Source organism: Protopterus annectens, chromosome 2.part1 (assembly GCF_019279795.1).
Source record: "Protopterus annectens isolate FY-2018-M chromosome 2.part1, PAN1.0, whole genome shotgun sequence".
Classification (NCBI taxonomy): Eukaryota; Metazoa; Chordata; order Ceratodontiformes; family Protopteridae; genus Protopterus; species Protopterus annectens.
The window spans coordinates 937,123,256-937,149,107 of record NC_056729.1 but is presented as its reverse complement, the minus strand read 5'-3'; the positions used below and the strand labels follow the sequence as shown (position 1 = coordinate 937,149,107).

The following is a 25,852-nucleotide window of genomic DNA, read 5'->3' as shown; positions in this document are numbered from 1 at the left end:
CACTCCACAAAGGGGGTGCTACCACGGACCCCGGAAACTACTGCCCATTTAACCTGATGAGCCTGGTCTGCAAAGCCATGGAACGTATCCTCATGGAGCTTATAAACAAGGACATAGGTAACCTCCAAACTCTGGACCTCACTCAGTTTGGGTTTGTAAAAGGTAGCTCATGTCTCCTAAACCTGATTGACGTCTTTGAAGCAGTCACCAGAGCCGTGGAGGAGGGTAAGGTGGTGCACGCAGCCTATCTTGACCGCGCCAAGGCTTTCAACACCATCCCCCACTCTGGAATTATAGATAAACTCACTAGACTGGGCATAAATCCCTATGTCACAAGATGGGTGGCCAACTGTCTCACTGACAGAACCCACACAGTGAAAGTAGCAGACTCCAAATCCAACTTCAGACCAGTGACAAGTGGAGCACCACAGGGCTCCGTCCTGGGTTCTCTCCCGTTTGGCATCTACTTCTCAGAAGTCCAGGCTAATACAGCAGGTCTTTGGCTAACGAAGTTCGCAGATGACTACAAACTAGGTGCCATAATAGAATCACCTAATGATGTGGACATTCTACAAACGGGCCTCACTGAGACTGATGCTTGGTGTCAAAGTCATGGCCTCAAGCTCAATGCCTAGACGTCCACTGTCATCCCCTTTGGGAAAAACACTGTACCCATGAACTACCACATAGGCAGTACCCTACTAAACACCAAAAGTGTGATAAGAGACCATGGGACACAGGTGGACAGTAGTCTCTCCTTTGATAATCACATCACCACAGTAGTCAGGAAATCCTTCTATGTGGCACACCTCATCACAAAGGGGTTCACTTCCAGAAAAAAAAAAGAGGTCATTGTTCCTCTCTACTCATCCCTCATCAGACCCATTATAAAGTACAATGCCCCATTTGGCACGTACCTCGCAAGACATCTACAACAATTAGAAAGGCCACAGATACCGGCCTCAAACAGATGCCATACGCAGACCATTTCAAAAAACTCAAGCTCTGCTCCGTCGCTTATCGCCTACTCAGAGGCAACCTCTGCCTAACATACAAAGCCATGACAAACCCAGATATCTGTTGGACAAGCTATACTTAAAGAAACCCCAATCTCTCAGAGCCACACACTCCAGGGACCTAAACCTTGCCACCACAATAAACAGAACATGGTAAAGGGATAGATTCCTGTCCCAGAGACTTCCCATGCTCTGGAACAGACTACCCATTCATGTCAAGCAAAGCTCCTCATTAGCCCTCTTTAAGAAAAATCTCGACAATTGGATGGGAAATAGGAAATTCACCCCGGGGATCATGTCTGTGGCTCTGCTAGACAGGGGTGCAGGAAAATAACTTTCTTGGGTGACAAAAGCCAGGGAACTTTTTTGGCTAGGCTTATATAGGCCCCAGGGCCAATAGCCTAGTACCTATCTATGAACCTATGATGAGCTTAGGGGTGGGGGAGGGACAAAAGGTAGCTCATAACACAAAAATTCCTACCCCCCCCCTTGCAGAAGCAATTGCCAGCAACACCCCCCAACTCCTAATACCCTTAGATTCCACGTCAGTCTCAAACCAAACTCCGTGACAGTTCAGTGGATGGAAGGAGGAGTTGGCAGACCCAGCAAAGGTCGGAGGCACTGGAGTAGAGACTGGAATATATGAAGCAAGAGGAGGACAAAAAATAACGTGCTGTTCAGCCATCTGCAATCTCAAGATTCCACACCATAGTTAATCTAGTTATTTACTTTTAAATTTAAGTTTCTCAGTCCAGTGTTAGTTAGTTATAAACTTTCAAATAGAAGCTAGTCAAACTCTTCCTGCTACAGCAGAGTTCACTTCTAAATAACCTACAGGAAACAGAATATGATGACATCGTCTGAAGGTCTTCTGAGTAGTTCAAGTTTTCCAGACATATGTTTTCTGTAGGATCAAGTTATTCCGCTTAGCTTTTTAGAAAGTTAGAAAACACTACGCTGTATTTGGGCTGGATCCATGAGGTATAAAATGGTTCATGACCTTCCCAATGTAACAATATATGCTCTATAGACCTAGATGACCTATGAAAGACACTTCTCTGATCTTGTTAGGCACACACACTCAAGGTTTAAACTGTTATCTACAACTGACCTTACATCTTTAATGATGGTGCCATTTTTTTTAAATAATTTGACCACTATTTTTGTAGTCAAACTGTGACAAACTCTGCTTATCTGGACAAGGCAATAGTTCCAACCGGGTATCTTGTTTTTCACTCAGCTCAAATAAAAGAAGCTTGATTTAGCAAAGGAATGCAGTTCTTTAGAATGACAGAAGAACATAATTAGGAATGTCCATACACAGAAAATTATCCAGTAGTAGTGGTCAGTTCCATAAACTGATAGTTTCCATTTTAGGTTCAATGCAAACACAGAACACAAGAGGCTTACTACAGCTTTAAACTAAGCAAAATGTGTCAGTCTGATTTACCATATCAGTTCATTGAGAATGTAACAGTCACTATATACAGCCTGTTCCAATACCCTATGGCATTTCTGTCAAGTCTCATAGTGCTACATTTACTGGTATTAAAGGTGACAGTGTTACTCCTATACAAGGAGTATATTTCTTGCAAATAATCTTGGAAAAACGTTAGCATCTTTTACTGAACTAATTATGTTACTCGGTTTGAAACATCAGCAATTTTTTTATATCCACACCACATTACCTACTTCTGAAAAGAAAGGTAGAAAAAGAAATAGCCCATATACAGCCCTGTAAGATATCACTGGTAACCTCCAATGAGATACGCAAGTAACTGGTAACCTACCATCATGACTTCTTGAGCTCTGTTGCTTAATGGGTGCTTTACTTATTGAATCAAAGGAGACTAATTTAACACTTCTTATTTGTCATCTATCCCCTTTCCTGGAATACTGCTAAATGCCTTAGCGTGGTCAAATGAGCAGTATGCACTGTTGGCCCCTCGCTCAGTGCTGCTGTTACCTCTTCAAACAGTCTCACAAAATTTAAAATTTAGGATCCATCTTGACAAACACAAACTGATCACCATCTAACATGAGTAGGTACTCTGTGTTATTATGGATATATTCCATAAAGACACTCTAAGATTTTGTATAAAATACTGATCAGACATATGAGTCAAACTACACAGCAGAGTTCCACAGAACAGCAACCACAAGAAGTTGTCAAGAAGTTTGAACAGCCAACATTTTGTTCTCATTCATACTGAAAATGGAATGCATCTGTGATAAATATAGTAGCTGTTTTGGGAGGCCTCAAAAGTCAGAAGCTACATCAAGAAATGCGTAGAAGGATATCACAGAAGGCACACCAGATACATTTTTACAGCAGAAAATGACTCAGTGTTTTTTTTTTTTTTTTTTTGCGTGCATAACATCTTGAGAGACTGCCTGAAATAAATATATCTGTTGAAGTTCCTAGTAATACATCTTCACAAATATAGTCAATTACTACCAATATATCTCTCTCTCACACACACACACACACTCTCTCTCAGAACCTTAAAAAGTGTTTTTACTTGCATCACTTTTTCCCTAGCGTGAGCTAATTATACCACTGTTTCTGGCACTGCCCAAATCAGTTTTCTATGAATTCTATAATATAATTTGTCCGTGTCTGGATAAGCCCAGTTGGACTTTTTCTTTATCTTCAGCTTCTTCTCCATTATATGTCTCATTGCAAATATCAGGCTGACTGTACTTTATACTGATATAGAGCTGAACTGTTTCCCTCTAACTTTATACTTCTCTGTATATTAATTTAATGTGGTGCACAGAGTTTGATGCCTCTTATACTGCCTGCAGTTGTGATCATCCCCTTTGTTCTTGTGCAATGGCAACAAAATGTTTATTTTCCAGTCATCACAGATATTCCTCTCTCTCTAATCTGTTGTCTCTGCCCCCCACTTCTTCCTGCATGCCTTCTTTGCTACTTTTAATAACTTCTTGGAAAACAACATTCCACCACAAGCTTTCCATATGTACCTCCTTTCCACACCTGGCTCAGCTGCAGATCTGTTCTATCACACTCACATACTGTTTTAAGATGCTGTCATTCTACTATTCCTACTGTTTTAAGATGCTGTCATTCTACTATTCCACCTACTTCCTCTTCTTCCTGATGTGCTACAACCATGAGAACTTCCTTGAACTCCTGTTCTTTTGCTCCAGTCATCTTCCAGATCTTCAACCTAGAATGTGGTGATTCTAGAACCTTCGCTGACCACTGCTTGCAGCTGATTGTCATCACCAGTAGTTTATTCTCGGGGCCAACAGTTTCACTTCCCTTTTCTTACTAGGAGGAAGTCTACTTCAGCTGCATGCTGACCACACTTGTATGCGATCTTGTGATTGGTGAACCATGTGTTGACCACATTAAGTGGTTTGCCACAAAGAAGTCCAGAGCAACCTCTCCATTATTGCTGTTACACCAATCAAATGAACCAAGGCATTCCCATATCTTGTTCTGTCTGTCTTGATATGAGCCTTCAGGTCACTCATTATCAAGACCAACTCATGTTGTCCTAATTTATTGAGAAGACCTTGCATCGGCTGCTTGAATGTCCTCTTTTCCTCACATTTGCAACCCAGCTGCTGAGAAATGAAACTTCATTGTCTTACTAATTCTATTTTTTTTGATAATTTATTTGTATTTTACTACTTGTTCTTAAATGTTTTTACGCTATGCTAGTAACAATGCTTGATAAACAAAATGTTAAATAAACTTGAACTTAAAGACTGACAAATCTTTGCACTGGAATCTGATTGCCATGAGTTTGTCACTGATTCTAATGACATCCTTATCATCAGATAAGTTTCTCATCATTATTCCCTCATTATTTCTATGTTTTTCTGTCCCTGAGTGGTAGACAGTGAATTCCAAACCAAAAACTTTTGCTGTGTTGCCCTTTTATCTTGTCTTCTTGATATACAGAATATCCAGTCTCCATGTCATCCGCTTCCCAAGCTGCATTCCATCAGTGAAGCTATATTCAATGTATCAAGTCTTAGTTCATTTTTGACAGGCTGATAGTTCTTTTGAGTGAAAGCTGAGATTAAAAACAATCTCTGGTACCCTAACCGGACACTGACCATCCAGTACTTTACTGACTCAGGGCTGCTGGGCTTTATGTCAGGTACAGACTGGCCAATAGCAGTATATATACTTTTCCTACCATTAGCGCAAGTCCCTGGCATAGGTTGGAGTAGGCCAAAATGCAAAGAGGCACACACAATTACCCACACCCAAAATAATCTACAGTCATTTATTACACCTGCTCATATCCTGTGGTCCATGTTCACCCCTCTAGCACATATTGCACACTATATCTGATGCCTAAAGAGGATGATCCACATGACTCTTCCTCCAACAGGCACTACCTAGTGTCTGTACTGCTGCATTCATTTGCGGGTGCATTCTGTTGGCAGGCCACTCAAGTTCAACTTAGAGGGTGATTCTGAATCCAGTACCCTTCATACTTGAAGTGGAAACACCCAGCATGTTTTAGGGAGGGGGGGGAGCCTCAGACAGATACAGGGTAACATACAAACTCTACAGAAACAAAGATTAGTGGCCAGGATTGACCTTGGACTTTGTGTCTGTGAGTTAAAGATCTTAATCATTATGTCAACGTGTCTTCAGTGTCTTAATGTTTTCTATTAATGCAATGTCCTAAATGCAGTAGTGAATTACATAGTGAAATTACTACCTCATAAAGTAAAGCTGAAATTGCTATATTTGAAAAAAGGAACCGTGCACAGAGGATATAGTTTTAAGAATCTGGCCCTATTATGTTATTTAACTTAATATCACGTTATTTCTATGGCCACATGCAACTGGTCTTCATGTTAATCTTTACGTGATCCTGGATACATAAATTACACATCTAAGGCAAATACAGCCAGTTAGAAGGCCACTAAGGTAGCTGAATAGCTGAGAGGGTGCTATGAGAGCCACTGCTAGGTGGGACCCTAGCAAGTTTTGTTTTGACATTACACACTTCTACTAATATACAATATAATTAGTAACAGAAATTTATGAAAACACAACAATAAAACTGTCCGGTGCAACAACTTCAGTGTATAGTGGTTACAGTATTTAAGTCAAACGTCACAATGGTTTCTCTTCCTCTATCTTGCAATTTAAAGTCCTAAGTAGTAACAAACCAAATAAACAGAATGCTGGTATTAGTAGATCACCTAACCAGCCCACACCGTTTCCTGGACACCAAAAGGGAAGAAGATTATTTAAGCTGCATCTGCTCCAGGTTTTTTTAATTCAAATAATAACTCTAACAAGTCTTGTAACATAGGAATCGTTTGGCACTTCCATTCATACCTCTCAACCTCTTATAGGAAGAAATCTGGGCACAGCCTGACAAAATGGGGAGACAAAGGGCCACAAATAGGGACAGATTTTAAACACTGCTCTTATAAACTTAGAAAGTTGCTAGAGTAACAGAGTTTGTGATAACATACATTTTCTGAAGGATTTAAAATCTGAAACACAAATACATGTCATTATTTAGTGACTTCAATCCTCAGATCATTCCACTGATTTGCCAGAAAACCACATATTTTAAGAGAAATAGAACAAAAATATGAGGCATAAATCTGGACATTCTGTGAAAATCAGGACAGCTGAGAGGTATGCTTCCATTTCCTTGTTAAACATTTTTCACCAAAAACATTATTAAGAATAGAAGTGCAAGCTCTGTTCTATTGAGTCTACTGAAGTCACTAACCCCCAATAAAATCAATTAGGGAATAAGTACAATGGTCACCCTCCATGTTTTCTGTACCTTAGTTTTGAAATGATCTTTAAATAGGGATAATCTATGGCAGCTCCAAGAAATGTGGATCCAATCAACCACTTCACTGTTGCCACACCTCCAACACAAAAAATCAGCACTGGGGAATAAAGCTAGCAAGATGGGCTAGAGTGTGGAAATGTTTATACAAACATTGCACTTAATGAATCTGAAACTTCTGGATGTTGAGGCATAGCTAGATAAAATTCAAATCTGAGTCTAGGCTTCTGTTGAAATATTTATCCTAACCTCCCTCTCCCATTGCAATCTAAATCTTTCAGTACAGCCTATTCTATTGAGCAATGCAGTTTTATGTAGTGCACTGATTTGTCCCTTAAGCAAATATCCTGCTTCTCAACCCCAGAAAGACTAAACTTCTCCTTTTCCTTCCAAAAACCTCAATCCAGCTAAAGACAACTTCACCATCTCATCCTTAGATAATACAATTATATAACCGCCAACTCAAACACCAAATAGCTTGCTGTTACTATAGATGACCAATTAAAATTCAACCTACTTACCTTAAACTGTATCAAAAAGTCCAGTCAAAAACTAGATCTCCTATAGCTCAACAACAAATAAATACCTAACAAATCTAGACCTATACTGGCTCAAACATTTATTCTACCACCCCTGCTGTATGCTGTTCCCATACTAACCTCCAAAATAATCTCTTAACGAAACCAGAAACCACCTGTAACAAGATAGCGAGATTCGCAGCCAGCAATAACTACAAATCCCATCATTGTATATCCCTGAAAAGCTTAAGATGATCTAAGCTCCCCCACATGCTTCAAATATCACACCTACAAACTGCACACAGCATCCCAAATAGACCGAACTCCTGCCTTACCCTTACATCTATAATTACACCCTACACATCCAATCGTGACCTCAGAAATGCACAACAAAGCCTTCTGCAGGTGACCAAGCCAAACAAAAATATTGAAAAAATACTTTGCAGTCATTCAATTGCATACTTATGGAACAAACTTCCATTGTCCTTTCGCTCCACTACCAAAAGTGGCGAATTCAAAAAGCAACTAAACATTCATTTCCAACATGCATGGATCTGTACTTGTCAGGAAATTACCTAATGAATTTTTCTTTTCTCAGTTAACATGTCTGCCTGGTATCTACCTAAACTGTCTACATAGATTACTCTCTCTGCAGTTAGTATCTATGGTATTAAATACATCTTTGTTGTACTACGTCATGATGTTACTCCAATTTTTTTTTTTATTTTAGGCATTGCTACATTGCTTGTAAATAACTTAATGCTAACTAAATTTCTCAAACATATTGCTACTGCATTCTCAAAATACTGTACTTTTGCCTTGTATATATTTGAATAGTATATTTCTCTCTGTTTTTGTACTGTTAAGTATCTTACCACTTGAATTGTTAGTTTTTTCTCTTATTTTTTAATTACTTGCCTGGAGCGTTTCTCCTCGGTCTCCGCTGAAAAGGGGCTCTCTGGGCCCAGTCGAACTAACCCGGTTAACAGATGTAAAAATAAAATAAATAAAATAATTCTGATTTCTGTTAGACAACACCCACCTAATTAAAGGGGGTGCCAACTTTTATTTATTTATTTAATATTTGTTTACCGGGAAAGTCCAACTGGACAGAGGTCCATTTTCAGCAGAGGCCCGGGGAGAAAAGCTCCAACAATATAAAAAAAACAAACATTATACCACAAGAAAATTACAGAGTACAAGTCAACAATGAAAGTACACATTGCAAACATAAATAACCGAAAGAGATGACACCTTAGCAATTTTAACAAAATTTGTACATCAAAGAGTATATAGTATTATACAAACTAAACTAGCATATATATATATATATATATATATATATATATATTAGAAAGCACAGTATGATATTTTTGAGGAAGACTTGAAACGATCTGAGGTAAAAGAGTAAGTGTATACAGGGAAGGAAGAAGGCATAATAGGATAGTACTGTAAAGTGTAGATAGATCTAAAGACTTAATGGGAGTCCTCTAAAATCATAGCTAATGTATTTGCAATTCCTCCACTAACTTTTGATAAATCCCCCTTCCTTCATCACCAAATGCATACTGTTGCAAAAATACCTATCAGGGAACAACAATTCCATCAGACAGAAGCTGACCCAAGTAGAACAGCTCTCAATATGCTCTTACCACATAGCGCTCACCAGCTACCAGGAAACTGACACGGGCTGAGAAAGGGATGGGGAAAAGATCGTTCTTTCTGCCCCCTGTATTATTATCCTCCAATAGCTAGTCAAAAGAGAAAACAATGACTGAAACCATTCCAAAGGGGACTTCCCTAAGGGCTATGCTGCCTCTTTGTAGACATTCATACAGTTCCATAGTCTACCTAATATTGCAAGGACTACTGTTTCCTATTCTGCAGAATAAGATGGGGTAAATAAAGCTAGAAAATATTTACAACTTATTGCCTGCACATACTTCCCCACGCCTGGTAGCCACATCACTTCCACACTTACAGGTAAACTTAAGAGTGTCAGTAGACACACTATGCTTCTTCCTGTCCCATGTAAAGTTCAGCATTTGACTTTTCAAATGCTGCATGATTCTGACCTGTAGAGAGTGCAAGAGAGCCTGATTGTGATAAAGAATCAAGGGAAATGTAAACCAGTTAATGGCCTGGACTCTTTGGGGGCATATCTATGCATAGTGTGTTCTACCTTTGTAATAAATCCGCAGCCAACAATTCCTTCATTACTAACTTTCACAGATTGCCATAGGGAAGAGTCCAGCTTTAATCCCAGGAATCTGATAGCGTTCCCTTCTAAAGAGAGACACTGTTGCCCTAATGCCTATGAAGGGTGAAATTTTATTTTGAGAGTTTCTGTTTTCTGTATATTTTATAAGCTAAGAACTCCCCAAAAATTCAGCATACTGAAGTACCTCTTGCAGATTTCTATTTGGTGTAGGCAGATACAACAACAGGTCATCTGCATAAAATATTTTATACTCAACCCCCACTAATCTGCACCCATCTATGAGTCTCTGCCTGAATCTTGTTGCTAATGACTCCAAGTATATTGCAAAAAAAGTGGCAACCTTGCAATGTGACCCTTCCAGTTTTAAAAACTAATTTATCTCAAGTCAGCAAGAGCTGCACATTGGCGAACATTCACATATATTTGACAGCTTTGTCATTCTGTGATATACATTAGTATCAGTTTAGCTTCTCAGAGGAATGCAAGTGTAAGACTTCCACAGAAAATGGGAAGATGGAAAAAAACAATGGTATCTGCCACCTAGCAGATGGCACACAAGGTCATACACTTTACGTGTTTGTTTCTGTATGTTTGCTTGCTTGCAAACCAGGTAAGTGGGCTGTTTCTTGAACTCTTTTCCGTTCTGGCCTGGGCCAAAAAATACATTCACACACAATCCATGTACTACATTTCAAAGAATGCTACTATGCAGAAACGAAGACTACAACAATTCAAGAGGGTATTCATCAGACAGAAACCCTGAGTGGAATCCCAGGTTTCTTAGCTTTGAGCATTTCTCCCCGGGCCTCCGCTGAAAACAGGATCTGTGGAACCTAGTCGGACTTTCACGGTCAACAAATGTTAAATAAAAAAAATTGATGTTGTTCAGCTAAGTGGCATATACAGAGCCCTGAAAAAAACCAGTCATAGTCTGATTTGATTTTAAATGTCAAATTTGGTGATCTCGTAGTAGGGCATACATGCAAACAACGCAAATCTAATAAAGCAGTCTGTGGATGGCACAGTGGTGCAGCAGTAGAGTTCGATTCTCGGCTGGATGCCTTCTGTGCAGAGTCTGCATGTCCTCCCTGCACTCATGTGGGTTTCCTCTGGGTGCTCCAGTTTCCTCCCACATTACAAAGACATGTGTCTGGAGCATTTCTCTCCGGGCCTCCGCTGAAAATTGGCTTTGTTCCAACTCAGACGTTCCCGGTAAACAAATATTAAATAAATACATTTCTCCATAGTCGGGTATCTTTGTGTGGTTGCTATTCCCAGGGTACCTCATCACTGTCTTTGGAAGTCTAATCCTGATCATATGATTAATCTGCAGGGCTCTAACTGGTTAAAAGTGTCAAGAATAAACTGCTGAAATTTCAGGCTGCAAGAAGAGAAAGTATAGTGCAGCAAAAGGTGAAATTAACAACTCATAAGTCTCACTGCAATGGCAACCACTGGTGGATTTACTCTGTTTTGTACTGGAATCTGGGTTCATTTTTGAAAAGAAAGGCTCTGCTATTAGACATTTTGGCTTTTTTCTCTTGGTCCATGTAGTCACACAGCTGTATCACTACTCCAGTGAAGCACTGTATGTATTTTCAAGCCAGTCAAAGTCTGTGGGTTATTATTTACACAAAGAATTGTACAAAAGTATGTCTTTTTCAGCTAGTCACCTTAAAAAGTATGCAGAGTTGGATACTGTACCTAGAGGAATCAGAGCTTTTAAGGCCGCTACTATTTTGTATACAGAAGGAGATGATATAGAGACTGCCTTTAAAAAATGTGGATTGGGCTGCCCATAAATGCACTTTGGAATTGTTGAAATTTCTGATAGAAAGAGATATGGTTAAACTGCAGAAATTATCTACCAAAGTGAAGGATACTTATTCACAATTAAAACAAATATGGAATTGGTTAAACTGAAAAAACTATCAACAGTATTAACATACAGTCAAACACTTTGAAGAAAGATTTGTAGTGATGGAAATGCAATAAACCGCTGTGTAACATTAAGTACTATGCAGAAGACCTTGTATTTCTATGGGCTAGTAAAGGATCTCCACTACATCCACTCCTCCCCCAGTCTCATTTGCTCCCCGTAACTTATTTTAGCTTTTTTACTGGCCTTATTTCTGAAGGCCTCGTGCTCAGGTTCCCAATACTTCGATGTTAATTTTAACATGCCGAGTTTTTGAGATATGCTTTAGGACTGCAAACTTTTCCCTTTTGCTGTAGTTTGTTGATAGTCTGGTTTCACCAGAGGGTTCTGTTTCTAAACTTAGCATTGTATTTGCAGTGAAGAGGAACTTGAGTCGCCTGTACACAAGAGTCGAGGTGAAAGCAGAAACCCTGGCTATCTATAGCAGTATTTGCCATGAGGTCATCGTGGAGTAAAGAATAGTTGAACCACCTCAAGTCATCACCATGCATAAGGAAGTTGGCCTGCCAGAAGTCTCTAAAGATGTCTGGGTTAGTCATTGACCTGCATAAGGCCATACAACAGTGCAGTTATCTGCACTGACTAGAGAGGGTAAGACATTGGGCAAGGAACAGAGAGGGTGTGTGTTTGTGAGGACAAGATTAAGTATGCTGGTGTCTCTAGTGAATGTGTTCGGGGATTTTGCAATGATAAATCAAGGAAGAGTTGAGCATATTTATTTGTACAGATGTACATGTGCCTATTTACTGACGGTAGTTAAAAGTTCCCTAGAAAGATGTGTCTGCATTAATGGAGAGGGACTCTAGGATTTTATGACATATTCTGTGATTTGCCAATGTCATGAAGCAGTTTCAGTAGTTCGACAGTACGTAGTGAGGTTTTGCTTATTGGTGTTAAAATTAAGGAGTCTGAGGTCACTGTCCTGGTAAATTAAGAATACAGGTGATGGTGTTTCAGATAAAACCAAAATCTTTGGGCTCTGAAGTGAAGACAGGTCTCTGAAATATCAACTGCTAGTCACAAGGCAGCTGATCTAGTTAACACACTGTGACGGACTGTGTGCACGCTTGTAACAATTACAAGTAACAAAAATGCAATTTGCTATTTACCTGGAATAATATTCAAATGTACCATTATTGTTTCAGTAGTTCATTGCAAAACTCATACAAATTCAGAAAAAAAACTGTGATTTTTTTTTACATGAACAATCTAAGCAGTGACTTAAAAATAATTTAACAAGTGAAATGCAAAACCATCTTCAAGCCATTGCTAACAAAATACAATCACCACTTAAACATAATAAATAGTTTTCCCTTTACTTCTTTTCTGTTATCCTTAGGAATTATGCTGTGTTATGTAAATAGTATGGAATTAATTTGTACTGCTGCATGGACTGTTTCAATTACACTGCATTACCCATTTTCATTTCAACAATAGAAGTTTATTAGATTCTTTGTGTCTTAGCACCCATGCTGAGCCTGAAAAAATGTCCCTGTGATCAGAGCTCTATCCTGGTCAACAAATCTAAATAAAGTAAATCCATCTGATTTCTATGGGGTTACACAGCACACTGTGGGAAGGTGAAAGAATGCATGCCAGTACAGCAGCACTGATCCAGGCCATTTTTAAGTATAATAAATCACAAAACAAAACCTAATGGGGATTACAAAATCAAAAGATGTGATTCAGTCAATTTTATCCCACACAAACAAGAAAAAATATAATTCTTCTAAATGACTTTAATACCATGTTACAGCCCATTAATTTAGAAGTCTTAGACTAAGTCACTGAACAACTGACGCAACTAGTCAGCCAACCTACCAGACCTTTTGACCAAAAAAACACGCCCTCATTGATCTCATCATTTCCAGTAGCCCAAACATAATCTCCAACATCACAATTCACCAGCCTTCATATAGTTCCCAAAACAAACCAAAACGAATCTTCTTCAAATCTGACACTGACAATATTACAAAACTACCTCTTCCCACAACTGTACCCCTATTCTAGACAGCACAAATCCTAACAAAGCAGCAGAACTCCTTATATGCACTCTCTCCAGGCTACGAGGCAGACACTTTCCCTTAATCTCTAGACTTTCTAACTCCAGACCTCAACAGTAGTTAACCCAGAAGTTAAAATCCCTCCTCCAAAACCGGGATGAATCCAGACACTCCTGGAAGTCTAATCTCATTCCAGAAAATGCAACAGTACACAAAATCTAAGTAACCTATCCAAACAGGCCATTACAAGACATAAAAGTCATTCTAAGATACACCTCCAGAACTATTTTAAATATTGCCATAGGAAATACTGGAAAGAAGTCAATAACCTCACAGGATGCAACCTTCCTCACACTTCTACAAGTACTTTCTTTGGCTGATCTGCAGATGATTTCCACAGATACTTTAGCAACATCTCCAAATGTGCTGCAAACACATTCATAAATGCTTTCTCATCCCACCCACAATATCTTTTTCTTTTCTCTTCTATTTTTGGGAGATCTCATCCAAAGACATTATCCATTTACTGGGGAACAAATACAGCTGGAATGTCTCCAATGCACAGACAACCTACATACATGGTTTGTATACCACTGTTTGTGACTTCATTGTTGCACCCCTAAAACACATCTTTAATATTTGTCTTACTAAACACCATGCCTAACATATGGAATCTGCCATAATAAAACCACTAGCAAATAAAAACAACACAGACTCCAATCATACTATTGCCCGATATCCATCTCCAACCCTGTGAAAAATTGTCTACCTTTAACTCATAAAATATTATTACCAAATACCACCTTCTTTCACAAAAACAACATGACATCTGGTCAGGAATGAACACGGCCACAGCCACCTGGTCTCTGACCAATGAAATTCTCATGTCAATGGACAAAGGTATGTTCTCCAGTACAATTTTTATAGATCTCACCAGAGACTCTGACTTAGTCAATCACCCTTCTCTTATAATCACCTTTGAGAAAAAGAAGTTAGGTCTTACCATAATGTTCCATCTGTGTTGTAGATCTTTGCTCATTCATTACAATTAGGACTTCGGTTCCGTCCTCGGAACCAATACGTCCGTTTCCAAGCTCGCACCAGCCAAAAACTCTCAGCTAAAACCAACCCATAATGCCCCTCTCCTAGTTACTCCAGATCGAGATTGCCTGCCCCTATATAATAGAGGTAGTAATAGAAAAATAGTAGAAGGCTCTGTTCTGAGCAAATATCCTAACCAGGAGTTCCTAAAGTCCACCAGGAGTCCAGGCAGATGGAAGGAGGATGGGAAGTAATGAATGAACAAAGATCTACAATACAGATGGAACGTTATGGTAAGACATAAATTCTTTATCCGATGTTGCAAATCTTTGTTTATTCATTACAATTAGGACAGAGTCCCCCAGCTACTTGAGTCCTGGGTGGCTCTAAGGAAGGATATTCCTGAGCACCATAGAACAAAAAGATGCTCGTCCCCTGGAGACCAAATCCAATTTGTAATGAGAGATAAAGGTATGAGGTCTTGCCCAAGTGGCTGCTGTGCAGATACCATCCATAGAGGCCCTGGAATGAAATGTTACAGAAGTAGCCATAGATCTGGTAGAATGAGTCTTTATTCTGGAAGGTAAGGATAACTTATTCTGTTGGTAGATAAAGGTAATGACGTTTCTAAGCCAGGAGGATAAAGTCACTTTGGAAACAGGTTTACTCAATCTGGGTCCTGCAAAGGCCACAAACAATTGATCTGTTTTCCTGAAAGATTTAGTCCTGTCCAAATAACAACGAAGCTGCCGATGCACATCAAGGGTGTGCAAAAGGTACTCCGCTCTATTAGAATGTTGAGGGAAGAAAACCGGCAGGTCAATAGGTTGGTTAATGGAAAATCCAGAAATGGCCTTAGACAAGAAAGAAGGGTCAGTACGAAGGGACACCCTATCCGTGTGGAATATCAAGTAAGGTCTCAACACTCAAGGCCTGCAGCTCAGATACTCTTCTCGCTGAGGTAAGTGCTACTAGAAGTAAGGGTTTCCATGACAAAAACTTTAAATCACATGAATCAAAGGGCTCAAAAGGAGGACCCAAGGGAGGCTTGACCGGAGGTTTAACGTGTAATACTCCTTTCAAAAATGTCTTGCATAGGCCAGTGTGACAATAGATGGTCAATGCTGAGGCTCCTGCATGTAAACGAGTCATCAGGTATTGAAGGATCTTTTGAACAGACATAGAGAAGGATCTATGTTCTGATCTTTGGCCCAAATAGAAAACCTAGTCCATTTACTAGAATAAACTTTCCTGGTGGAAGGTTTGTGTGAAGCCAGAAGAATTTCACGAACAGGAGATGGGATGTCAGGAAGCCTGGCAATCATTGGAAGTGGAGGAACCAAGCTGTGAGCTTGAGACTATGGAGATTCGGATGAATCAGTCCCTGAGGATGAGAAAACAGGTCTTGGGAATGATCCAGGATCCAAGGGCTGTGAATCAGACGAGGCCATAGAAATGGGAACCAGACCTGATGGGGCCAATAAGGGGCAATGAAGATCACTTTGCTTCTCAACTTCTGAGCTTTCTGGAGAAATTTTGGAATGAGGGGAAATTGGGGAAAGGCATACAGAAGACCCGGGGGCCAATTGTGTATTACAGTATCCCTCGGGGGTTCCCCCTGAGGGGGGATCAAGGCAAAGTAGCGTCTGCATTTGTTGTTTAGGGGGGAAGCAAACAGGTCGCAGCAAGGCTTGCCCCAGCGTCAGAAGATCCAATCCGCTGTTACAGGGTTGAGGGACCATTCGTGAGGCATCAGGATGTGCCTGCTCAGATTGTCCGCAATAAGGTTGGAACTCCCGGGAATGTGCATTGCTATAAGAATGCGGTTGGAAGCTATCGCCCAATACCAAATCCTTATGGCTTCCCAACACATGGGGTAAGACCTGGTTCCGCCTTGCTTGTTGATATACCAGATGACTGCCATGTTGTCTGACTGAATTGCAATGGTCTCAGAACGGAGGGATGCATGGAACGCTTGCAATGCTACGAGAACTGCCCTCAGTTTCAGTACATTTATGTGCAAATTTGCCTCCATGGGGGACCAGGTGCCTTGAACAGTCTTTCCCTGGAAATGCCCCCACCCTAACAGGGAAACATCCGTGGTCACCGCGGCCATGGGCTGGGAAAGACAGAACGGTCGACACCAAAGATTCGTTTGTGGCTTCATCCACCATAGCACTTCTTCTTTGCAATGGTTTGTAAGACATATCATGTGGTCGAGTGGGTGAGTTAAAAACAACCATTGTACAGAAAGGAGCCACTGCAGGATTCTCATGTGCAGCCTCACCAGTGGTACGAATGTAATGGCAGCCACCATGGAGCCTAAGAGTTGCAGTACAAGGCATGCTGATACATAGGTCTGAGGAAGAAGGTCTTGGATTTGGTGTCTTATTTTCGAAAGCCTGTGAGGGGGGAGAGAAGCTTGACAGGATGTTATGTCAAAGACTGCTCCAATAAATTCCAGTGTCTTTGTTGGGGACATTTGAGATTTTTCCTTGTTGATTGTAATCCCCAAGCGGAGAGCGAGACCTTGAGTGTAAGAGGGGTTGCGGACTAGAAGATTACTGGTCCCAGCAGTAAGGAGCCAATCGTCTAGATACGGAAACAATCCTTGTAGTCGAAGATGAGCTACCACAACTGCCGTACATTTGGTGAACACTCGGGGGACTGTCGAGAGACCAAAATGCAGTGCCCTGAATTGGTACTGATTGGCTTCCAGACGGAAGCGGAGAAACCTCCGGGAGCGGTGATCCATCTTTATATGGTAGTATGCGTCCTGGAGGTCTATAGACCACATCCAGTTGTCCCTCCCTAGGAAGGGGAGAATGGACTGTACCATGACCATCTGGAATTTTTGAAATTTGATAAATTTGTTCAATAGGCCGAGATCCAGGATTGGTCTCCAGTCCCGTCTTTTCTGGCACTAAAAAGAACCTTGAGTAAAACCCGGATCCTGTCTGGTCTGGTGAGACTGGTTGGATGACTCTTTTTCTTAGCAGCTTTTCTATTTCTAAGGCTGCTAATTCCCTCTGATTGGGTGGTACATCGGGGATTCGTTTGATGGGTCTGGGAGTTAAATTGAATGGCATTCGGCAGCCTCTGGATATTACTCTCTGCACCCAAACATCAGTAGTAAAAAGTTGCCAGGCTGGTAGGTGCAGAGAAAAACGACCCCCAGACTGCTTCCAGAGGAAAGCAATCGGGTCGCTGCTCAGGGTCTGCCAGAGAAAGAATATCTAGCGCCCTGGTTACGTGGATCCCCTCTACTCCGAAAGGGGCATCTTCCAGATGAGTTGCCCCCTCTGCCCCGGGGGATTGTACACCACGAGAGTCACGAAAAGATCCTTGGGATTTCTTGAACCACATTTTTCCTCCCTTCTGGTTCCTGGAGTAGGACCTCTGGAGGTTGGAAAAGCGTATGCCCACAGCAGACAAGGTCTTTCCGTCTTTCTCACATCGTGCAAGTGTGCCTCATACTTTGGGTACAAAAAGTGCAAATTCGTCACCAGGTGCATTAACGAAGGAAGATTTAAAGGGGTCTGCAAAGTCACACAACCGCATCCAAGCATTACGTCTCATGACAATGCCCGATGCGGCAGCTTGAGCTGCCCCCTCGGAGGTGTGAGATATCAAAAGCATCGAGGAGTTTGAGATGGATTCAAGGGTAGCTAGCTGCGAGGCAACAGTGTCACGCACCTCATCAGGCAGTACCCCTGTCAAAGAGGAAGACATTTCAGAAATTAGGTCTCTTTGGAGGCGAGTGAAGTGTGCCAGATAGTTCAGCGACCAAATGGCGAAGGTCGCTGAAGCATAGGTCCGTCCATGGTCCGAGACTCCCTGTTTGGAGGATGGACAGTGGAACTATCTTCTGTCAGTTCCCTTTTGGTGGCTGCCGCCACGACCATGGTATCAACTGTCAACTGCTTGGACCAGTGGGGCTGGTCTTCAGGTGTAGATAAAATTTTGTCTGGCCGCCGGGGGACAGGTTCTACGTTGTCCAGAGACTTCCAGGCACACTGCACAATGAGCTTAACAAGGTCATCTGCCGGTAGGGTCACCCAGGAAGTAGATGGCTGGGCACGGAAGGCCTGCAAGAACACAGATTCCTCAGAAGAAGGATTAGAGGACTTCCAGTCTCCCCACTGCTTGAGGATTTCGAGAATGTCTCCAAATGAGATGTCATCTGGGGGAGACAGAGGGACCCTTCCTCCTCATCACAATCGGTGTCTTCCTCTGGGGAATCAAGGTACTCCCTCTTGCACCGTTTCTTCCGGGGTGGCTCCCCAGTGGGATCTTCTGAGGAGGACTCCGGAGAAGTGGTTCCCTTCAAAGGGGGGGGGGGTCTTGCGGCTCCTGTGCCCAGGATCCCGAAATAGGGGGTTGAGACAGCTGCATGCTAGGGGGGGGGTTCTGATGCTGATGTCACTGGTGCTGTGAGCCTATGGAGGCAAGGACCCTCTCCATCACCTAGAAAGCAGGCCCGCCCAAGGAGGGATGGGAGCCCGGAACTGAGAAAGACAACCTCAGAACCAGGGTCACACCCCGCCCTGAGGAGCCCACATCCAGGTGAGGAGCCCTGAGAGGACTGGAAGCTTCAGAGCCGTGGACATAGACAGTGTCAGCGAGAAAATAGGCGCTGGGCTAGGTACCAAGGTACGTACAGTCCAAGCACTATTCTTAGATAACATCGGCTCCACCGGAGCCGATGCAAGAGTGGTCAGTGCTGACAGTGGAAAAGCTACTGTCAGAGCAGAGACAGTATGCACCGGGGTGGACATCAGTACCGAGATCTCCAGGGCCTGGGTAGAGGCCGGAGGAGGATAAACAGGAGAATATGCTGTGAATAATTCCAAGCCAAAGGGGACAGAAGGTCTAGCTGGAGTGGGCAATCCCCTAGCTGCCAGAAACTGGTCCACAACCTGCACTAGGTCTAATTCAGAAAAACTCCTGGTGGATCTAAAGGAGGCTGCTGAAGGATAATCGGGTCTTTCTAGAAAGGGGCTAAACCTCTGCTCCAAAAAAGGGTCGTAAGTTGGAGAGTATCTTGTCCTTGGCAGATATTTGACTTTAGGAGCCAATGGAGCCGAAGAAACTATGGGCACTGTGGCCTGAGATGGTGCAGAAGCAGGTACAGTCATAGGAGCCAATGTCGGATCCAAGGACAGCACCAAAGTCAGTGGTGCCGAGGCTGGAACCGAAATAGGGGTGAATATCATAGACGGCACCGAGGGAGAAGATACAGAGCCTGGTGCTGAAGAGGTCTGCGCCGAGGGTGCCGGAGAAGCACAGAGCAGAGTCAGTTCCGTAACTGACAGAGATGCAGGAACAGAGTGACTCCGTTTTTCCTTATGTTTTTTGTCTTTGGAGGGGGTGAGACCTCCAACCCAGATACAGCCTCCGAAAAAGGTGTCTTAATTAAACGTTTTTAAAATAAGCTTATTTTTATGTTCTGCTAGTGTACGATTACTAAAACTAGCACAAATATCACAATCAGTTTTAATATGGTCCACACCCAAACAGTAGACACAACGAGCGTGTCCATCAGAGCTGGGCATCTTACACACACACTTGTCACACTGTTTAAATCCCAACTTAGCTTTGTCTGACATAGTAAGGCAACAAGGCTAACCTAATAAAACAAACAAAAGAAGGGAGAGAAAAAAGTGAGAGAATACCAACGATGGTATTAAAAAATACCACAAGTGGTAAGAAAGGGCCTACCAAAGGCAGGAGAGAGGGACAGTACCAACAATGGTAGAAATTTAATTACCAAAGGTAAAGAGTAGGGAACAGAAGTAGGTTATAGGCAACATTGAGAAAAGGCTAAATTGACTAAAAAGAAATTTTGAGGAGAAACTATATTAAAAAAATCACAATTTTCCACTTAGCTTTGAGACAGATGGCTAGCACATCTGACGAGGAATGGAGTAAACAAGATCTGGAGTAACTAGGAGAGGGGCATTATGGGTAGGTCTTAGCTGAGAGATGTTGGCTGGCGAAAGCTTGGAAATAGCCATATCGGTTCCGAGGACAGAACCAAAGTCCTAATTGTAATGGATAAACAGAGATTACAATAAAACAAGATTAGAAACAAAGAGGACAGCGCAGTGGTGCAGCAATAGTGTTGTCGCCTCACAGCAAGAGGTTCTCCGGTTTGATTCTTGGCTGAGATGCCTTCTGTGTGGAATCTGTATGTCCTCCCTGTGTTCTTGTGGGTTTCCTCCCACGTTACAAAGACATGCATCTGGAGTGTTTCTCCCCGGGCCTCCACTGAAAATTAGCTGCATTCTAAGTCGGACTTTCCCGGTTAACAAATGTTAAATAAATAAATAAAATTTACATAATCAGATCTAGTCTTTAGTCCTGATGTCATCCCTTGGTTCCAAAGACCTCTGACTAACCACCATTTTTAGTGAACTACAACCCTGCACATCTCTCTCTCTCTCTTCTCCACCATTAAAGTGTACCTCAATGACCTATTTTTGGCCCCCTTCCCTTCTGTTCTCTATACACATCAATAAACACCCACTTGATCTTCTTTTCCTTCCTTTTTTCCTATAAGTAGAAGGTGTGATCCTCTACCACTCTTATCACTCCCTAATTACCTTATCCTTGCCTCCTTTTTACATCAGTAATTTATTCTTCTCAAACTTCTTAAATATTTTGAAACTTTTGCACATATCGCAAATCAATACATTGGATTTGCTATTCATACAATGCTTTACCATTGTATTGTTCTACTGCCAATTATGTCGCTTGCCTGTTTTGTATGTCTGGTCAGTTTCTGACCCAAGATACAGACTAAAATTGGTCAGAACTGATCAGTGCTCTACAATGCTAAACAAATTAAAATAAATAAATAAATAAATTGCATTATTGCTACTATATCTCTCAAATACCTCTGATTCTGCTGCATATTTTTGCACTGTTCTCATAAAAAATGTTTGCTTTTCTGGTAAACCACCAAGGCTAAGAGTTTATTTTTCAGAAAATGCATGCTGATGCAAAATCTACCGTTCTGTTAAGTGAATTAAAGCAATATTTAAAGTGTTCCTGATTCTGGCCTCTCTCCCACCATTATTTCTGGCTTTGTCCGTAATTCTTGAACAAAGACAACAAGAACTGATTATTGCACAAAGATCTCACGAGAAACATGCTGCTTTCAGTTTCTTGGCAGAGGTTTGCTTTAATGGTCATTAGTTATAAGTAGTCCTGTACAGAGTAGATTGAAGATGCATGCATTTCTGAATATAAGTTTTTTTACTGATTAGCCAACCACTGTTACACAGCACTGGAATACAGCATCTTCCCACCCAAACGCTATTTAACCCTAGCTGGTTCATTATGTCCAGAGCTGTCAATTACTTTGCAGGTTCAGCAGAAGCGAGATCTGCCCTCATCCCTCCTTTCTTGTTAAGAGCACTTGTGCAGACAGCAATTTTTAGTCTATACCTCTACTCCTGTGCTGCCGCTGTTGCCATGCCACAAAGCATCTATTACTTATTACAATAGCTTTATAATCACAGCAAACTGTACTTTTATCATCTTAATGTGGGCAAACTGTACATTAAACCCTGACTGGAGAGCAAATGTTCTCTAGTAGGGTGTTAATGTACAGGCAATGCCCACTAAAAATGGGTCTACCACTTCACAGCAGCATATTAACCAGACATGAAACTCAGACATCTGAAAAGTAAACAAACAACATTTTTCATGCTCGCTAAGCAGCACTTTTCTGATAGCAAGTGTAAAATTAAAATAAAAATCAAGGAAAAAAACAAAGCAAAGAAATCCCTCTGTGTGTGCTTTTGAATGTGTGCTTGCATGTGTGCCAGCAATCAAGTGTGAGTGACTTGAATGAGGCAGATAAAAGACAGACAAGCACTGACTGCATCAGGCAGTCTGTCAGCACCGATTTATTAAACTAATGTTTATCTTTTTTTTTTTCTAAATGTAATCATTTAGATGCTTTAACTGAAAAGTCAATTGAATGCAAAACTATGGACTGTAAAGGAAGGGGGCGTGGGTGATGATGAGAGGTAATACTTAGAAGTTTTTTTTTTTCTTTTGTTAATATTCATTTACTCAGAATAAAGCTTCTGTGGTTGTGTTCATGTGCAACAAAGTGGCTGTTAAGTGGTATGTGTGTGTTTACATCTATGTATATGTGCCTGTGTTTTTGCCAGGGTACCGTTTGGCTAGGCTTATATAGGCCCTAGGGCCAATAGCCTAGTACCCATCTATGAACCTATGTGTACGTTTTTCTATGTGTATGTGTGTGCATGTATATCTGTATGTCTGTGCATCTGAATGTGTATGTCTAGACGGGTTCACTTCAGAAGCTCGAAATACTGAAATCTCGAATTTCAGTATTTCGAACCCAAGAAGCCAAATCCACATAATAGCGGAAGTTTAAAAGCGCGAAATTCAAAACCTCGAATACCGGAGGTTTTGAATTTCGTGCTTCTAAAGTTCCGCTATGGTCATGTATTCAGGTAAGTGTGTGTGTGTGTGTGTGTGTGTGTGTGTGTGTGTGTGTGTGTGTGTGTGTGTGTGTTAAGGAGTTTGGGTAAGGGCTGTGGTGTGTGTCAGTGTGTTTTGTCACTGTGGTGTGTTTGTGCGAAGAGAAAGTAGCTTGTGTGGTGGTGTTTTGTGAGTGTTTGTATGTAGTGCGGAGTAAGAATATTTAAGTAGGGGGTGTGTGGGGAGCGCAGCCGGGTGCGTGCCCCCCTGCTTTCATGTAGTAGAGTGATTGTGTGTGTTTGTGTGTATGCATGTGGTAAAACCACGAAATTCAAACCTCCGGTATTCGAGGTTTTGAATTTCGCGGTTTTTAGTTTTCGTTGTTTTGTGGATTCAACTTCTTGGGCTCGAGATACTGAAATTCAAGATTTCAGTATTTCGAGCTTCCGAAGTGAATCCATCTAGACATACTTGCATCTCTTATATTTTTGATGTAAAATACTTTCTCCGGTAAAAATACATATACTACAGCAAGTTTGATTCTTAGGCAAAGGAATTATGTTACATCAGAAATATATATAAATAAATAAATACATACATACATACATGCATACATACATACATACACACACACACACACACAATTTAAAAAAATACAAAACAATTTTACAGATAGCCCATTTTCTAAGTGCAACAATGCACTTCAGGGTGTGTATGTGTTATTGGGGAAATACCCTTCCAGAGGTTGTACAGGCCCTCCGCCTTACCCCCTTGGCATACATTATTTCCACAATATCACACACCCTGCTGGGCATTACTACTTCCATACAACACCAGCATGCTTCTTAACTATCCCTGGTTATGTCTCATAATTTTGTCCGTTCCCTTACGTTTGATTTTCTAATAAACTACTGAGTCTACAGTCAGTCACTAAAGTCATAGCTCTCAATGAATCGGAGACAAATATCAACGACACTTTTGAAACAGTACTATTAATCTGAGACACAGCAATATTAAGAGAATGTGAACTAATATACGTTTTCTAAAGTAAAAGAAGTCTATTAAATCTTACTTACTGTTATTATTTATGAAGTGTAATTCACCACCTTTTCTCCAAAATTCACTAGTTTTAGAAGGGATTATTACGAGGAACAGAGCTAAAAACGTAGTCAAAATCAGGGAAAATCAACGACAGTTGAAAGTTGCAACTAGACACTGAGAGTTTTGTACTTCTAGTTGTTAATATTAAACGCATGTTTATGCAAAACCTGTTACTGTGATTAAAGTTTAGTACCTCGGCAGGATGCGCAGTAGCAAAACCCGTCCCAAACACGCCTCCAGCCACCCCTGGAGTCAGCAGTAGTATGACTGCTCAACAGTGTGCGGACTAGTCTAGAATGTAATTAATATTCAGCATCTGTGCCAATAGCAGCCCAAATGACATTAATGTAATGTTGTATTAGGGACATAAAACTTCATTCAGTACCAAAAATGAAAGGTTTTAAATCACCTTTCAGTCAGGCAATCGGGCAGAGTTCACACCATAAAACTGCCCATGTTTTGGGATTTTTCACCCACCATTATGTTTTGCTTTAAGTAATTCTTGATCTAAAAAGTTGACAGGCATGAACACTGGCAATGAACACATTTCATTAAAAGAAATAAACTGATCTATATTTAAACATTGACTTTACTAGCCATATTACTAAACCAACAACAAAGTTTGACGTATTCATTACGTAGCGATCTACATGTAGTGAGTTGGTATACAGCGTACCAACACTTTTGAAATTTCAGCTAGTTGAAGTGGCACTAGAGCTTTACACTTCATCTTACCCAAAAGGCTAGGAAGACATCTTTTCAATAGTTTCCAGTCATAGTACAAAAATCATTTATATTCAGCTTAATAAGTAATGGCAAAAGCCAAGTACTTGGGGAAATTCCTTATCAAGCGCGACCTGGAAATACTTATGCTACGGTGCACGCGTGCTAGGTTTGAATAATGAAACCACGTTTCACATTTGCACTTTCATATGGTAAATAATCACTTTAAAGGCTCAACATCTCTTTATACAGTTTCACCTACCTACCAATTACACGTTCACAATAGCGTCAAACTGGCCGACTGCGTTTCATATCAATGAGCATGCGCGCATAAGTGATCTTTCGCTGCAACGGTATTGTTTCTTGTTTGATTTTTAAAGGTTATGAAAATTATCTTACAGCAAAGTCCACAGGATTAAAATACACAACTGTTAAAATTAATCAGTATTCAAAGATCTGATAACATTGAAAGCAAAACAAACTAAAAAAAGTCATTAATCACATTCTAACTGTTTTGGGGGTGCTAGGTGGACATTTTGTTTTATGTTAGCAAAATAAGACAATATTGTTTGTGGGTTGCTGCACTGCACTGCACTGCACCCCCCACCCAAACACACACATGCACAGGACGAGGGTTAGGGAGAGCAGCAGTCTTGTGAAATGTGTGTATAGCTGGCACAGTTGACTACATATTGTTTCTAAATGGGTTGTTGCCACAGCAACTTTAATGCATAAACATGCATTGTTAGCAATCAAAAATTCTGTTACTGCATATAAGTGGGAGTGACACCCTGTACCACCACCTTTGTAGAACAGAGCTGCAATATTAATATGCAAAAGCTGGAGGGAGAGACACCTGATAGTAGTAATATGTAATATGTAAGCAGGCCAAGGAATCATAGAAGGTTACTAGGCTAATGGCCAGCGTGCGCTAGCCAGCAGCCCAGCACCAACCAAATCCTCTCTTGGTCCCATAGACTTCTTCCCTTCCTTCCCTCCTAGTGCTGCCCTGAC

At 41.1% G+C, this 25,852-nt stretch overlaps 1 protein-coding gene across 4 annotated transcripts in view; it reads right to left on the bottom strand.

The window, feature by feature from the left end:
- CBR4 (carbonyl reductase 4) overlaps window positions 1-25,193 on the bottom strand; it is a 767,690-nt gene extending 742,497 nt beyond the window's left edge. Inside the window, exon 1 of one of the 4 annotated variants that reach the window (XM_044062572.1) lies at window positions 25,105-25,193. The gene's annotated coding sequence lies outside the window, so the exon portion shown is untranslated. Of the gene's footprint in view, window positions 1-24,850; window positions 25,046-25,100 lie in introns of those variants that run through there. The other 3 variants (XM_044062573.1, XM_044062574.1, XM_044062571.1) reach the window with 3 other exon arrangements.
- Window positions 25,194-25,852: the final 659 nt, after the last annotated feature.